Below are 15632 nucleotides of genomic sequence, written 5' to 3'. Positions count from 1 at the left end.
CTCCTGGGGAGGGAATCCTCGTATCTTGGAAGAGCACATTAATAATAATGGGGGATTCTGTTATTAGAAATACAGATAGTTTGGTTTGTGATGACTGGGAGAACTGCATGGTAAATTAGCTTCTGGGTACAAAGGCTGCAGACCTCACAAGACATTTGAACATATATATGTGCAGTATTCGGAAGGCGCCGGTGGTCATGGTACACGTAAGTACCAATGACTTAAGGAAAGGTAGAAGAGAGACCCTGGAGGCCAAATTTAAGCTGCTAGGTAAGAGATTCAAATCCAGGACCTCCATGGTAGCATTCTAGTATAAAAGTATAAGAACGCGGGCCAAAAAAGAATCTGAAGGGTAGGAATAATTGGTCAGTTTTCACAATGGAGAGATAAATAGCAGAGTCCCCCAAGGATCTGTACTGGGACTTGTGCTGTACAACATAATAATTCATGATCTGGAAAACGGGATGAATAGTGAGGTGGCAAAATTTGCAAACAATACAAAGTTATTCAAGATAGGTAAGTCCAAAGCTGACTGCAAAGACTTACAAAGGGATCTCACAAAACTGGGTGACTGTGCAACAAAATGGCAGATGAAATTAGATATTGATGAGTGCACAGTAATGCACATTGAAAAACATAATCCAAACCTTACATACAAAATAAAGGGGTCTAAATTAGCTGTTTCTTGAGCTTCACCACTGTGGTGTTTAGATGTTGCTTGTAATTGTTAGAATTGGGAGAACTGGCTGTTGAGAGTCCGAAAGGCCTGAGGTAGTGTTTACATCGCAAATCTCTTCTGCTACAGTAATTAAGTTCCTCTCTTCAGTTTTTAGCAGGGAAGGTAACCCCAAAGAACTGGTTTCAGACAACTGTAGTCAATTTACTTCCCTGGAGTTTGAAACTTTTCTAGTACAGAGGAACATTTTACACAGAAGGTCATCCCTATATTACCCTCAAGCCAATGGGGAAATCGAACGGTTTAACAGAAGTTTGAAAGGGAGTTTGCAAACGGCTAAACTAGAAGGGCGATTGTGGATGCCCTTCACTACTGATTTCTTGCAAGCATACCGGGCTACACGACGTGCCACAACGCAAAGATCACCTGCAGAGTTACTGCATGGGAAACAGATGAATACTAAACTGAACATTGCTGGACTATTAAAGGCATGACTTGATGCCCCAATCGAGGATGATGTGAGAAAAACAGTTGAACAGAACCAAGCAAAGTCTAAGCCTTTCACAGACAAGTGGCAGGGTGCTAAGGAACCAAAGTTTGAGTGTGGTTCCTTCGTTAGAATACGAAAACCTGGAATTTTACGCAAAGGGGACCATAAATTCACAGCTCCTCTTAAAATCATAGACAAGAAGGGACCTTACACCTATCAACTTTCTGATGGGCGAGTATGGGATGCTTCTTATCTTGCACCTGCCTATGCACCAAGAGGAGATTATGCCAAAACCCAGTCTGCACTGGATGACTTCACCACAGTATCAACACAACAAGACATTGCATCGGAACTGGGGCTTGAGAAATGGCCTGTCAGACCCAGACGACCACCTGTCTGGACTAGAGACTATGTTATGTAGTGTCTACAGTGTTTTCAGTGTAATATTTCTGCCAACAGTATAGTGTCTTGTTTCATATTTGTTCCTATGGTTAGAACAATAATGTTTATTTTAATTGGAAGAGTTTCTTAAGAGAGGAGGGAATGTGGTGTTTAGATGTTGCTTGTAATTATTTATAAGTTTATAAAATCATGCATGGTGTGGAGAAAATGAGTAGGGAAGTGTTATTTACCCTTTCACATAACACAAGGACTTGGGGTCAGTTGATGAAATTAATAGGCAGGAGGAAGAAAGTACTTCTTCACACAACACACAATCAAGTTCCACAATTCATTGCCAGGGGATGTTGTGCAGGCCAAAAGTATAAGTGGATTCAAAAAAGAATTAGATAAGTTCACGGAGGCTTGGTCCATCAATGGCTATTAGATAAGCTGGTCAGGGATGCAACCCCATGCTCTGGATGTCCCTAAACCTCCAACTGCTAGAAGCTGGGACTGGACAACAGGGAATAGATCACTCAGAATTGCCTTGTTCTGTTCATTCCCTCTGAAGCATCTAGCACTGGCCACTGTCAGAAGGCAGGATACTGGGCTAGAGCTAGACCATTGGTCTGACCTAGTATGTCCATTCATATGTTGGTTGGAAGAATTTAATCAGGTACATGTGTTTACTTAGCCTCCTAGTGGCAGAAGCCTTCTCTTCCATTCCTCTCCCTGCTTGAGGTGTCAGGGAAACAGTCAGCTCCTGATCTTGGATATTGACAGGCGATGGGGAAAACAATTTTGATTTTGATACAAAACGTATTTATCAGACCTTTGCAGCCTTCCCAAATCCCTCCAGAGGTAATCTTCCTCAGGCACTTTGGTTTATTTTGACTTTTATGTGTAGCCTCGGTGAGTTCCATTTCTCAGTTGCTTTGGGCATTGGAGGAACCGCAACAGCTCTTATAACTTAAGGTCATTCAACCTGAGCCTTTAGAGGAAAGCTATAACTGAGCTCAATGAGGTGTAGGGGAGGATAGAGTGTGTCTGTACTTGCAGCTAGCAATACAAAGACACTGTGAACTCATATATATTTTGAAAAATCGATTTTTCCTTACTTCTTAGATTATTCAACTGAAAGGACTTTAAAACTCTAATGTACCAGTTATCATTTGTGCTCTTTACTTTTTGCTCCTCGCTCAGTTTAAGGTGGTATAACTACAGCCTGCACCAGCTATCACTAGTCCTAAGGGACCATTATAACTGGCAAGGATAGGCTGGGTGCAGGAACGGCTACTGTGTCTCCTGCACTGCCTCTATGCATCCAACGAAGTGGGCATTCACCCACGAAAGCTCATGCTCCAATACGTCTGTTAGTCTATAAGGTGCCACAGGACTCTTTGCCGCTTTTATGGAGGGGGATCACCCTGAGTGGGCTGAGACAGCTTTAGGACTGCTTTGCACCCTGGAGCAGTGTGAGTGACTGATCCAGATAGAGTACAATTAGAAGACTGGTTTCAGAGTAGCAGCCGTGTTAGTCTGTATTCGCAAAAAGAAAAGGAGGACTTGTGGCACCTTAGAGACTAACCAATTTATTTGAGCATGAGCTTTCGTGAGCTACAGCTCACTTCATCGGATGCATACCGTGGAAACTGCAGCAGACTTTATATACACACAGAGAATATGAAACAATACCCCCTCCCACCCCACTGTCCTGCTGGTAACAGCTTATCTAAAGTGATCATCAGGTGGGCCATTTCCAGCACAAATTAGAAGACTATATCCTGTGGGGACACTATAGAGCAGTGCTACTCAAAGTGGTGGTCCGTGGACTGGTGCCAGTCCATGAGTCATCGGCTGCTGGTCTGCATGCACATTAGGAAAAAAATTGCCGGTCCGCCACATCAGATAGCTTGAGAAGCACTGGTCTAGAGAGCACAGCCACTGTTTGTTTTCCAGGGCTTCTGAAGGAATTCTTTGAAACCAGTGATTCTACTGTATGTCCTTCTAGGCCTTGTCTTCATTAGGGAAAAGGTGTGTTCTTACTTTGTGCTAGCTAACACATGGTAACTAACACAATGTTATATATCCTAGTGAAGACAATCCAATCTGCAGTTTCAATAAAAGTTAGGAGGTCCAAGTAAACCCTAGGTTCCCTTAGTGTCTTTACTATGACCTGCTTATGTAACGCTGACAGACTCCAATCCTCAGCAGGCGGGATCAAACCTGGGAGCTCTGAAGCTTATTATATGAGCCTCCACTGCAGGGGTGGGCAAACTTTTTGGCCCGAGGGCCACGTCGGCATTGCAAAACTGTATGGAGCGCCTCCACAAACAGCTGGCCCCCACCCCCTATCCTCCCCCTCCCACTTCCTGCCCCCTGACTGCCCCACTCAGAACCCCCGACCCATCCAAACCCCCTGCTCCTTGTCCCCTGGTTGCTCCCCTGGGACCCCACCCCCTATCCAACCCCCCCTGCTCCCGTCCTCTGACTGCCCCAACTCCTATCCACACCCCCATCCCGACAGGCCCACCGGGACTCCCACACCTATCCAACCCTCCCCATTCCCTATCCTGAGAGCCTCCCCCCAGAACCTCTGCCCCATCCAACTGCTCCCTGTCCCCTGACCACCCCCACAGAACCTCCGCCCCATTCAACCACCCCCCACCCCCTGAGAGGTTTCCCACACCTATCCAACCCACCCTGTCCCGACAGTCTCCCCGCAGAACCTCCACCCCATCCAACTGCTCCCTGTCCCCTGACCACACCCCCAGAACCTCTGCCCCATCCAACCACCCCCACCCCGACAGGCCCCCCAGGACTCCCACGCCTATCCAACACCCCCCCATCCCCCTCCCAACAGCTTCCCCCGAGAACCTCCACCCCATTCAACCCTCCCCCAGTTCCCTGTCCCCTGACTGCCCCCTGGAACCTCCTTCCCCTTATCCAACTCCCCTGCCCCCTTACCATGGCACTCAGAGCAGCAGGACTAGCAGCCGCACTGCCTGGCCGGAGCCAGTTGCACTGCCTGCACGGTGGCATAGCTGCAGGGGAGGGGGGACAGCAGAGGAGGGGCGGGGACTAGCTTCCCGGGCCAAGAGCTCAAGGGCCAGGCAGGATGGTCCCGTGGGCCGTAGTTTGCCCACATCTGCTCTACTGCACGACCTAAAAGCCATGGGCCTCTGCCAAGGCTGTAGCTGACTCATCAATCTCTAGGTGGGCTAGGTGCCACTAGAGGGAGACAGAGCGCCCCACCAAGAAGGCATGGGTTACACTACCAACTGCGTTGTCCTCGCTCGGATTTTCCCTCATGTTAATTATTATGTATTAGCTAATGCAAGGTATAAACACACCTTTTTCCTAGTGAAGATGTTTCCTTAGTGGGCTGAAATTCATCCCTAATGTTGTGTAACTTCACTGTGTTTGGTCCACCTGTGCTGTAGGTAACATCCTGACCCCCCACTCTGACAAGCACGCAAGGCACTTGCCTTGATTTCAGGGCCATTTCAATAGGGGATGGAGCATGCTTTTCTAAGCCTGCCTGCTTCCCCCTGGTGTATTTTTACAGTGTAGTCAGGGCATTCTGTTGGGTGAAACTGATCCATTCAGTAGATCTGAGGGTACGTATGTGCATGCCTTTCACAGACCCTTCAAGTGCCACACTGCACATTCCTGGCAGATCCTCCATGCCTGAAGCTGAACACGTATTCCTTTTATGAACACCACATGCCTCACACTGCACATGCATTCCCCTTGCACATCCTGTGTGTGTCTTGCACTCATGCATTCCCCATGATATTTTATGCTGCAAGTGCTGTTCCCACTGCCTATTAATTAGTGTTACAGTACAACCTCAGAGTCACAAACACCAGAGTTAAGAATTGACTAATCACACACCTCATTTGGAACCGGAAGTACACAATCAGGCAGCAGCAGAGACAAAAATAAAAAAGGCAAATACAGTACAATACTGTGTTAAATGTAAACTACTAAAAAATAAAGGGCAAGTTTTTTTTAAAAAAAAAAAAAGATTTGACAACATCAGGAAACTTTCTGGACTTTTTCAATTAAATTCAGATGGTTAAAAGCAACATTTTTCTTCTGCATAGTCAAGTTTCAAAGCTGTATTAAGTCAATGTTCAGTTGTAAACTTTTGAAAGAACAACCATAACGTTTTGTTGAGAGTTACGAACATTTCAGAGCTACAAACAACTTCCATTCTCAAGGTGTTCGTAACTCCAAGGTTCTGCTGTATTAGGGATAATTAATCCTCTCTCTTTGGTAATTAGCCAATGAGAAATTCATGACAGGCAGTTATAAAGGATTTCATCTCAGAGCATTAAAGCAAGTCAGGAGGAGATTTCACAGCCTATCACACTTTACCACAGATAGCCCACTGTGTAGGGCATTGTTTTAATCATCTTTTCCCTTGCAGCAGAGCCAGGTGTGCTCAAAGAGCAGCACTATGCAAACTACTGATTGAAGTCTTTGTTCGAAATCTCTGGAGCCTGATACTGTTTCCAGCTCTACCTGCACGGAGAGTCTGAGGCACCAGCAAAAACGGAAGCTGAGAACAAGTTGGATTGATCAATCCTCATTATGAACAGAGGGCCACAAACTTCATGCACTGCAAAGGAATTTGTTATTGAGGCTGCAGGACACCACCAGTCCCTCTGGTTCTCTATCTGCCAGTCTATGTTGCATGGTGTCCCCACCCAGAGATGCTGTAATTCCTGGCCTGGATTATGCAGACACAGAAGGGCTTGCTGACTATACTACAGGCATCTTTCAGTAGCATGACATTCACTTAACAAGTGTGAAATGTTTGTAGCCTTGTGTGGAGGAAATGCACCCCTACCTGATTTATTTGGGGATTAGGTCCTGCTTTGAGCAGGGGATTGGATTAGATGACCTCCTGAGGTCCCTTTCAACCCTGATATTCTATGATTCTCAAGAGGGAAAGAAGTGTTAAAAGGAAAAGACAAATAGCAAGCACAAATGATGGGAGGCTCTTATTGTCAAAGCACCTGCTGGATGTAACCATCTTCTCTGCACAATGTAAGGGAATACCTGTGCTGTACCTATTCACCGATCTGTCATTCCATGTAGTTAACGCAGGGCTCTGTTATTGCCCAGTCACTTGTAGTAAGGTACATGGTGGGACTCCATGCTGAGGAGTGAAGCTGTTACATTAGCAAAGTACAGAACCTGAGTGTCTCTTCTGTCTGACGCACTCTCCCCTCCCTCCCTATCAGCTTTCCTGAGTGACTCTCACTACTCAGTGCGTATTAGACATGCCCAGTAGTGAGCTGGAGCCGGTTCGCTAGAACCAGTTGTTAAATTTAGAAGCCCTTTTAGAACCGGTTGTTCCGCGAGGGACAACTGGTTCTAAAAGGGTTTCTAAATTTAACCAGCCCAAAGTGGCACCTTAGGCACCGACTCCATGGGTGCTCCAGCCCTGGAGCACCCAAGGGGAAAATTTTGTGGGTGCAGAGCACCCACTGGCAGCTCCCCACCCCACCCCTGGCCCCAGCTTACCTCACCTCCACTCCGCCTCCACCTCCTCCCCTGAACGCGCCGCCCCACTCTGCTTCTCCGTCCCCCCAGGCTTCCCATGAATCAGCTGTTCGCGCAGGAAGCTGGGGCGGGCTGAGAAGCAAGCGGCAGCTTCGGGCTCAGGCCCAGGGAGGCAGAGCGGAGGTGAGCTGGGGCGGGGAGGCACCGGGAGGGCCGCCCATGCCGCAGCAGGTAACCCGGGGCCGCGGGGGGGGGGGGGGGGCGTGTGCGCAGGGGAACCGCTCCCCGCCCCACCTCACCTCTGCCACCCTCGGCCTGAGCGGGAAGCCGCAGCCTGCTTCTCAGCCCTCCCAGGCTTCCCACCGAACAGCTGATTCCTGGGAAGCCGGCGGGGGGCGGGCGGAGAAGCAGAGCGGGGCGGTGCGTTCAGGGGAGGAGGTGGAGCGGAGGTGAGGTGAGCTGGGGCCGGGCAGGGAGCTCCCACCAAATTTTCCCCGTGGGTGCTCCAGCCCCAAAGCACCCAGGGAGTTGGCGCCTAAGGCGCCACTTTTGATGTGATCAGTGGGGGGGAGCAGCCGCTCCCCCTGCTCCCCCCCAGCTATGCTCCCCCGCCCCTAGGGGCCAGAGGGACCTGCCGGATGCTTCCTGGGAGCTGCCCCAGGTAAGCATCACCGGGACTCCCCACCTCGCCCCCCAGCAGGGCCCTCTGGCTCTTAGGGGTGGGGTGGGCACCCACTACAGTGGCCCACGAGACCCTCCTGCCTGGTTCTGGGGGCAGTCAGGGGACAGGGGAAGGGGGTGGATGGGGCAGGAGTCCCGGGGGGGGCGTCAAGGAACACTGGGGGGTTGGATGGGGCAGAAGTCACGGGGGGGGGGCAACGACCCCCTCATGGGGTGAGGAGGGAACCCGTTGTTAAGATTTTGGCAGCTCATCACTGGACATGCCCCATAATGGGGGACTCAGCCAGGGTGAGGTGGAGAGGGGGATGGATGCCTCATGTATTTCAACAACACTGCAGTGAAGCTCATTTAGACAGTTTACCTAGAAGTGCAGTAGGCCCAAGGATTCATAGAGTTCAGCTCTGAAAGGCAGGGTTAAGAGATTGTCTATGAATGGCAGTGAAGAAGAGAGGGAGTGTGGCTGAATAGTTGGAACAAAATTTTTTGACTGTCACTAATCATTGTGGGAATTCAAGCACTTTACTCAACCTGGCTATGGCTCAGTTTCCTTCTCTACCACACAAAAAGTAATGACACTTCCTTACCTCACAAGGGGTTGTGGTGCTTACTGAAGGTTATAAAGTGCTGGGAGACCCTTGGCAGTAAAGTACTATAGAAGTCCACATTTATTATTCATACTGCTGCCTGCCTGTTGTGTCCGCTGGTGCTCTAGGGGACGAGTGAGTGCTCCATTCACATCACATTTCTTTGGAGTTTGCTGCCAGCTTTTGAGCCTGAGCAGGGAGGAAACAAACTTATTTCTAGTTCCTGAACCCCATACAAACCTGAGGATAAAAAGATACAATGAGTATATAGCTGAAAAATTTGGAACAAAGTTTATGTTTGGATTTCAAATCCTCCACCCCACATCATCCCCAGTTCTCATGCCCTTTGCTTGTCAGTACCAGCCACCAACCACCATCCCTTAGTGATGGAGTCTTCACAGGTCCAGGTCAGGCAACAACCTTTGCTGCCCAGAAGAAGGGTCACACAGACAAGAGATCTCTAAGGTGATGACAAGAGCTGCATGCTGGGGAAATCCATTTGGTCTGTGCAGGGATGTCTTTGTGGGTCACAACTGAGAATACCAAATTCAGGACAAACTGCTGAGAAATAGGGCAGATACACCCCAAAACTAGTGGTTATTCTCCCATGAGATATACCAAACCAGCAACAAAAGTAAACTTCTGTTTCACCATACTGGCTAACAAGAAGTCAGAACAGCAGTTTCCTTAGGCATTCCAGTCCTTGTATCACCACCAAAAACACTAGACTTAGAGATGAGTGGTCCTTTAAAACCAACCAGTTTAATCAAATAAAAGGTTCTTCTGATCCCAAAAGACCAGCCACGCACCCAGGTCAATATACAACTCAGATCTTACCCAATAATCACGCTGTTGGCAATCCTTTAGTATCTACAATCTAAAGGTATATTCATGAAAAGAAAAAGAAAAGAGTTAATATTGGTTAAAGGAATTAAATACATACAATAATTGCAAAGTTCTTTGTTCAGGCTTGAGGCAGTGATGGAATAAACTGCTGGCTTAAGTCTCTGGTTGCTTCCAAATCATTGGAAGGTCCTCAATTCCTTAGTTAGAATGCTTCCATTAGTATAAGCCCATAGTCCAGAGGTTTGAGCAGGAAAGAGGCTGGAGCAGGAAAGAGGCAAAATGGAGATGTTTCCAGTGCCTTTTATAGCTTCTGCCATGTGGAGGGAAACACCATTGTTCTCACTGTGGAAAACTACAGTAACAAGATGGTGTTTGGAGTCACATGGGCAAGTCACATGTTCATGCATGATTTCACTTAGTCATAGCAGAAGCCATTACCTATACCCCAGACAGAACGTTCATAGGACAGTCCATTCAGTGTAGATGGCGTCTTCCACTGTGAGTTAAATGTCCTTTTGATGAGCCACTTAACTTGAATAGTTCCTTCACAATGTGCTGGCTAAACATCTTGTTGGTGTTTCCCAGAAACAAACATATTAGAAATACAGGCATAGAGCCAATACTTATAAATTCAGATACAAAAATGATACATGCATACAAATAGCATAATCATAACCTTTCCATAGACACCTTGGCATTTGTACAATATTTGTTGCAATTATATAACAGTGGTAGCAACAATGATCTACATGGTTATATTTTATCAGATAACGTCACAGCAGGCAAGAGAGCTTCAAAGTATAGAATAAATAACACTCTCCCCTCATCTTCTCCTCTCCCCCTACCCCCTGTTCAGAGGATGTGAAGGGATAGGTTTCCAGATCTTCATGCTGTTAGGTCACAGAGCTTAAAAAAAATCCTAAAATCTAATGGTTAACTGGGCAGTGTCCCTAACCTGTGAGCGGTCACAGCTATAGAAAGACAAGGAACTTCTGTGCATGCCTGTTCCAGAGGCGACCCCATGAGAAATACATCTGCTCTGAGTGGAGCATCTTCCTCAAACTGAAGAATTGCCAGGCATCTAGCTGATAAGCTTTGAATATCCTTGTAGTGTCTTGAATATCCTGCTAAAGATTTCCCCTCCCCTCCAGCAGTTCAAGGGATTGCATGCACCCCAGCATCCTAATGTGCTGCCAAAGTTTCTGCAAGGTGGGGCTGATAAAACAGGAAGGGGAGGGAGGAGCCAGCCTAGTTCTGATTTATAAGAAATGTGAGTTCCAGTCCCCCCTTCTCTGCTGCCAGCTGCTGTCTACAGATTGCTAGCTTTTATTCACAACAGCAAGAAAAATACCACCCCCCGCAAACCCAGGGCTGCTTTGAACTGGATCCTGATGTGTGAAGCCCATTGTGTGTCAGCCAAAGTCTCAGCAAGACCAGAGGGGAACTCTACCTCTGTCTGTGTACACTGTCTCCACTTCCTTTCTCCCCAGGAGGACCCCAGCCTTTTGCATGTAACTCCTTTCCCCCTGGACGTGTTCCAGGGGCCTGGGCTGCCCCCCTTCCATGAGTGTATGGTACCACACCGCCTGAGTACTCCAAACTGACATCTTACATAAAAGGCCGGTGGAAGAGCGTGCACCCACCACACTCTGAGGGCTGGGTGTGGTGCAGCAGGCTCTCTTCCTCTGTCCACAGCCGCTGAGGCCTTCTGGGAGCATGCCTCATCTCCAGGCTCAGCCCTCGGACTAGATCACATTTAGTCTGCCCCTTCCAAGGTAAGCAAAGAACCCACTAAACTGAATGTAAATAAACCTAACTCTTTGTCCCTGCCTTAGCCCACTCCTCTGCAGGTGCCTTGCCCCTTCCCAGGCTCAGCAGGGTATCCCCCTACACTTGTGCAGAGCAACACCTCCCAGGCCTGTCTCCTGGGAGCCTGGCTTCAGACTCAGTAGTCCTTGTCCCCTTTGTGTCAGGGGGTTCCACGCAACCTTTTCTAGTTGCTGGTAGGGAAATCCAGGCCCTCTCTCCTCTCTGGGCTCCAGCCCAGGGCTCCTGGGGCAAGCAGCTATGGTCTGCTTCTGGAGACTCTTTGCTGCCTCCCTGGACTACTACTTCTTACCTTGGCCTTCCCCCAGGGCCATTCCTTCAGCCCCTCTCTGGGCTTACGATACACATGCCTCAATCTAGGCCTTTCCTCCACTCTCTCACAACCAGAGGGCCTGTAGAGCTTCTTTCTCCCTGCAGTCCCCTGCTCATCTGGGCTCCTCTCATAATGCTCACCACCCACCTCCTCCCCCTGCTGGGTTTCTTCTTAGTTTGGGCCTTGCCCATCCTGCAGGTGTAGCCAGGTGCACTAATTTCTCTTTCATTAGCTGTGTGGGGTATATACTGGAACTCCACAGCATATCAGCATTATTAAGACTAGAGAGGTGAACAGTATCGGCTAGAACTAGGTTTAATGCAACCAGCAGTGGTAGCCTTTCATCACACAGCTCTGCCAATGCACCTCAATCCTCATTTGCAGCACCCCCTACGTTTCTTGGTTCCCAAACAGGAAGAATGAGCTGTGTGCGTTACAGTCATCTGGAAGCCAAAGGATGTGAGCTAAGTGAAAATTCAGCAGTTATATTCTGAAGTCCAGCCACAACAATCTGCAGGGAAATTCTCTTCAAATCCTGCTCTTCCAGCATGGCAAATCTGGGATTCTTCTCCAAAACTGAGCCACAATATGCCAGGCCTTATGAAGTCAAGCTGTTCTCTGTGAGCAGGCTTCATAGCTCTTAGCCAAAATCCCAAGATCTGCTTGGAAACATTCCCTTCAACTCTGGACCAGGACTTTGGAACAATCCAGGCAGGGGTTGAAGAATGCATGGCACATTTTACCGAAAACATCAGCCCAGGCAGACTAATCAACATTGTTTACACTTTGTAGCCCTCCAGCCTGGTTGGCTGTGCTTAGCACAGCATCGAGTTCTACATTTCAATATTAACTCTTAGGGTATGTTTACAGTGCAATTAGACGCCCATGGGCTAGAGGGGCTGTTCAATTGCCATGTAGACATTCAGGCTCAGTCTGGAGCCTGGGCTCTAGGAGGGTCCCAGAACTTGGACTGCAGCCTGAGTCCAAACATCTACTGCCCCTTGGCTCAAGTCAGCTAGGACAGGCCAGCCGTCTGGGTGTAATTGCAGTATAGACATACCCTTAGGGCAGGGATCGGCAACCTTGAAGAAGTGGTGTGCCAAGTCTTCATTTATTCACTTTAATTTAAGGTTTCGCATGCCAGTAATACATTTTAACGTTTTTTAGAAGGTCTCTCTCTATAAGTCTACATATTATATAACTAAACTATTGTCATATGTAAAGTAAACAAGGTTTTCAAAAATGTTTAAGAAGCTTCATTTAAAATTAAATTAAAATGCTGATCTTACGCCGCCGGCCTGCTCAGCCTGCTGCCAGCCTGGGATTCTGTTCACCTAGGCCGGCAGCGGGCTGAGCGGGGCCTGCGGCCGGGACCCCGGCTGGCAAGGGGCCGGCGGCCGGGACCCCAGACCAGCAGTGGGCTGAGTAGCTCAGCCAGCTGCCACTCAGCCCCCTGCTGGTCCAGGATTCCATCCGCCGGCTCCTGCCAGCCAGAGTCCCGGCTGCCAGCCCTGCTCAGCCCACTGCCAGTCTGGGATCCCAGCCCTGTCCACATAGAGTGGGTACCTACCTTCTCCCTGGTTCTAGCCCATTCTCTTCCACACTCAGCTCAGTGCAGAGAGAGGGAGTGCACTGAGCACAGGGCTGGGGGTGAAGGAGCAGGCTGGGAGTTGGGGTGTAGGGTCTGGCCAGGAGCTAGAATGAGGGAGGGGGCTCAGGGTTGGGGCAGGAGGTTTGGATGTGGAGTACTTACCTGAGCAGCTCCCATTTGGTGCGAGGGGTGCAGGTGGGAATGTGGTGGGGGGTGCAGGAGCTCCTGTTTGGTGCTCAGGATGGGGTGGGAATGTGGGGGGTGCAAGAGTCAGGGCCTAGGGTGTGGGGGGGCTGGATATGTGTGGGGGGTGCAGGAGTCAGGACAGGGGGCTGGGTGTGTGTGAGGAGGGTGCTGGAGTCAGGACTGGGTTGTGGGGGGTTGCAGGGGTCGGGGGTGAGGGGGTGCAGGAGTCAGGGCATGGGATGTGGGGGGCTGGGTATATGTGGGGGTGCAGGGGTAAGGGCTGGGGTGTGTGGGGGTGCAGGGGTCACAGCAGGGGGCTAGGGGTGTGGGGGTGCTCCCAGCCCCCTGCCGTGAGCCGCTCTGGGCAGGGGGCTGGAGGGGGTATGCCCTGATTCCACCCCCTTCCCCACCTCTTCTCCACCTCCTCCCCAGAGCAGCGAGCATGGTGCAGCTCTGCTTCTCCCACTCCCTCGCAAGGGCCATCAGCTGATGGTGGCAGGGAGGGAGAGGAGGAGGGGCAGGAACCCAGCACGGCGAGGGGAAGAGGGGAACTTGCCAGCCCTTCAGCAGCAGCCGACAGGACCAAGCTTCTTCACTCTGCCCTCATGGGTGGGGGGCGGAGAAGAGCAGGCCGGGGCGGGCAGGATTTTTAATGGCATACTGCTGCCTGCCGTGATCCCGGCCGCTGGACCTGCTCAGTCCCCCGCGGGCCTGGGTTTGGCAGCGGGCTGAGCGGGGCCGGCACCTGGGATCCAGCAGGCAGCAGCGTGCCTTAAAAATCGGCTCACGTGCCGTCTTTGGCACGCATGCCATAGGTTGCCGACCCCTGCCTTAGGGTGTTGTTTCAAGCATCTCTGAAAATGGAGATGCAATACTGCCCTCTCAGCTCCAAGAAAGCAGCTTCTTTAGAAACCCTGCAAGCTGAACTGCAGCCTTGCACCAGGCCTGAGGTTGTGTGGTTCAGTTGTGTCTTCACAAAAGAACAGCTTCACTGACCTTTTTCACTAGGGCTCGTCTACATACACATTGTACCAGCATAGTTAAAGTGGTACAAAGCCCCTAGTGTGGGCATAATTATACCACTATAAAGGTGTTTGTAGGGGTATAGCTTATTCTCCTTCCTATACAGGAATAAGGTATACAAGTATAAGGCACCATTAGACCAATGTAATGGTGTCCACGTTAGGGCTTGTACCAGCATAAGTATTTCAGTGAAAAAATATTACCCCAGTACCAGTACAACTTTCAAGAGTAGACCAGACTAATATTTCCAAAACTGAGTGTTTGAAGTTAGGTACCTATACCTGTATACCTAAACAAGTTGTCTCATTTTCACAGATTAAGAACCACAGCTCCAACTCAAATTATTGCACATATAACCTTAACTCTGCCCCTTTATGTGTGGTCATATCTTATTTCCTCACATGGTTTTTGTTTTTCCTATCATGTGGAACATCTTGTAGTTCTGTGTCTTACTCTGTATATGTCGGACAAACAGAATGGGGGGAAAAACTCACTGAAAACCACCAATATTTCCTTCTTAAAAATTTATTTAACTACAAATACAAAAAACATTCAAGAGCATTGAGTCCAAGAGGGAATGTGGGAAGCCCCAAAACATTCCCTAGTACATTAAAACACAGGATTTTTTTTTTTTAAAAACAGATGACGGGGGGAAAGGAAAGAGCTACAGCACTGATTTACAATGCCAGTGAATTTACAAAAATATAAATTACCTGTTCACAACCTTTACAAAAATAACATTCACCATAAAAAACACAAACCCTATGTATTTCTCTGGGCAATCCCTGACTACAGCAATTGAAAACAACAACAAAAACCTCATGAGATGCACCAGGATGAGTACTATGAGGATGTCCTCCTAGCACTTTAATTAGAGCTTTCTGAACACACGAGAATTAAGGGTGCCTGGAGCACTAAAACAGCTTTCCCAGCAGCTACCTGCTCACCTAACAGCATATTCAGGCTAATTCAATTCAGTATCCCTGTTCAAGACAGCATTTGAAATACATGCTTAAATGCCATTAAAGTCAACTGGACTTAAGCACACACTTAAAGGTAAAAATGTGCTTAATTGCTGCCCTAAACAGGGATGGACTTAAGGATTTTACTACATTCTTTCCTGAATTAGGGCCTGAGACATGACTGGGAAAAAGGAAGTCGAGCCAGGAAATATTTCCATGTTTCGAAATCAGTTATTCCCAATTGAACTCTTACAGAGGCTGAATAATTTTATTTCCTTTAGCTCATTATAAGCCATCTCTGCTCAGCATTACTTTCTACACCGAAATGCAGGATTCACACTCTCTGGAGATTCCCCACATCAGAGTTTGTTCAACATTAAAATAGAAACTAAGTCACAGATTTCTGGAAATTTCATATCCCATGCACTGTGCTGAACTTTTTCTTAAAAAAAAAAAAAAAAAGTCAAGAACAGATCTCACTGGTTTACAGCCAAACCTTCAAAATGGCCATTGACTGTGGATGGCACAATTTTTGGGGCCAAACTGAGATGACCA

The sequence above is a fragment of the Lepidochelys kempii genome, chromosome 9 (genome assembly GCF_965140265.1).
Source record: "Lepidochelys kempii isolate rLepKem1 chromosome 9, rLepKem1.hap2, whole genome shotgun sequence".
Taxonomy (NCBI): domain Eukaryota; kingdom Metazoa; phylum Chordata; order Testudines; family Cheloniidae; genus Lepidochelys; species Lepidochelys kempii.
Note: the sequence above shows the minus strand (reverse complement) of the source record.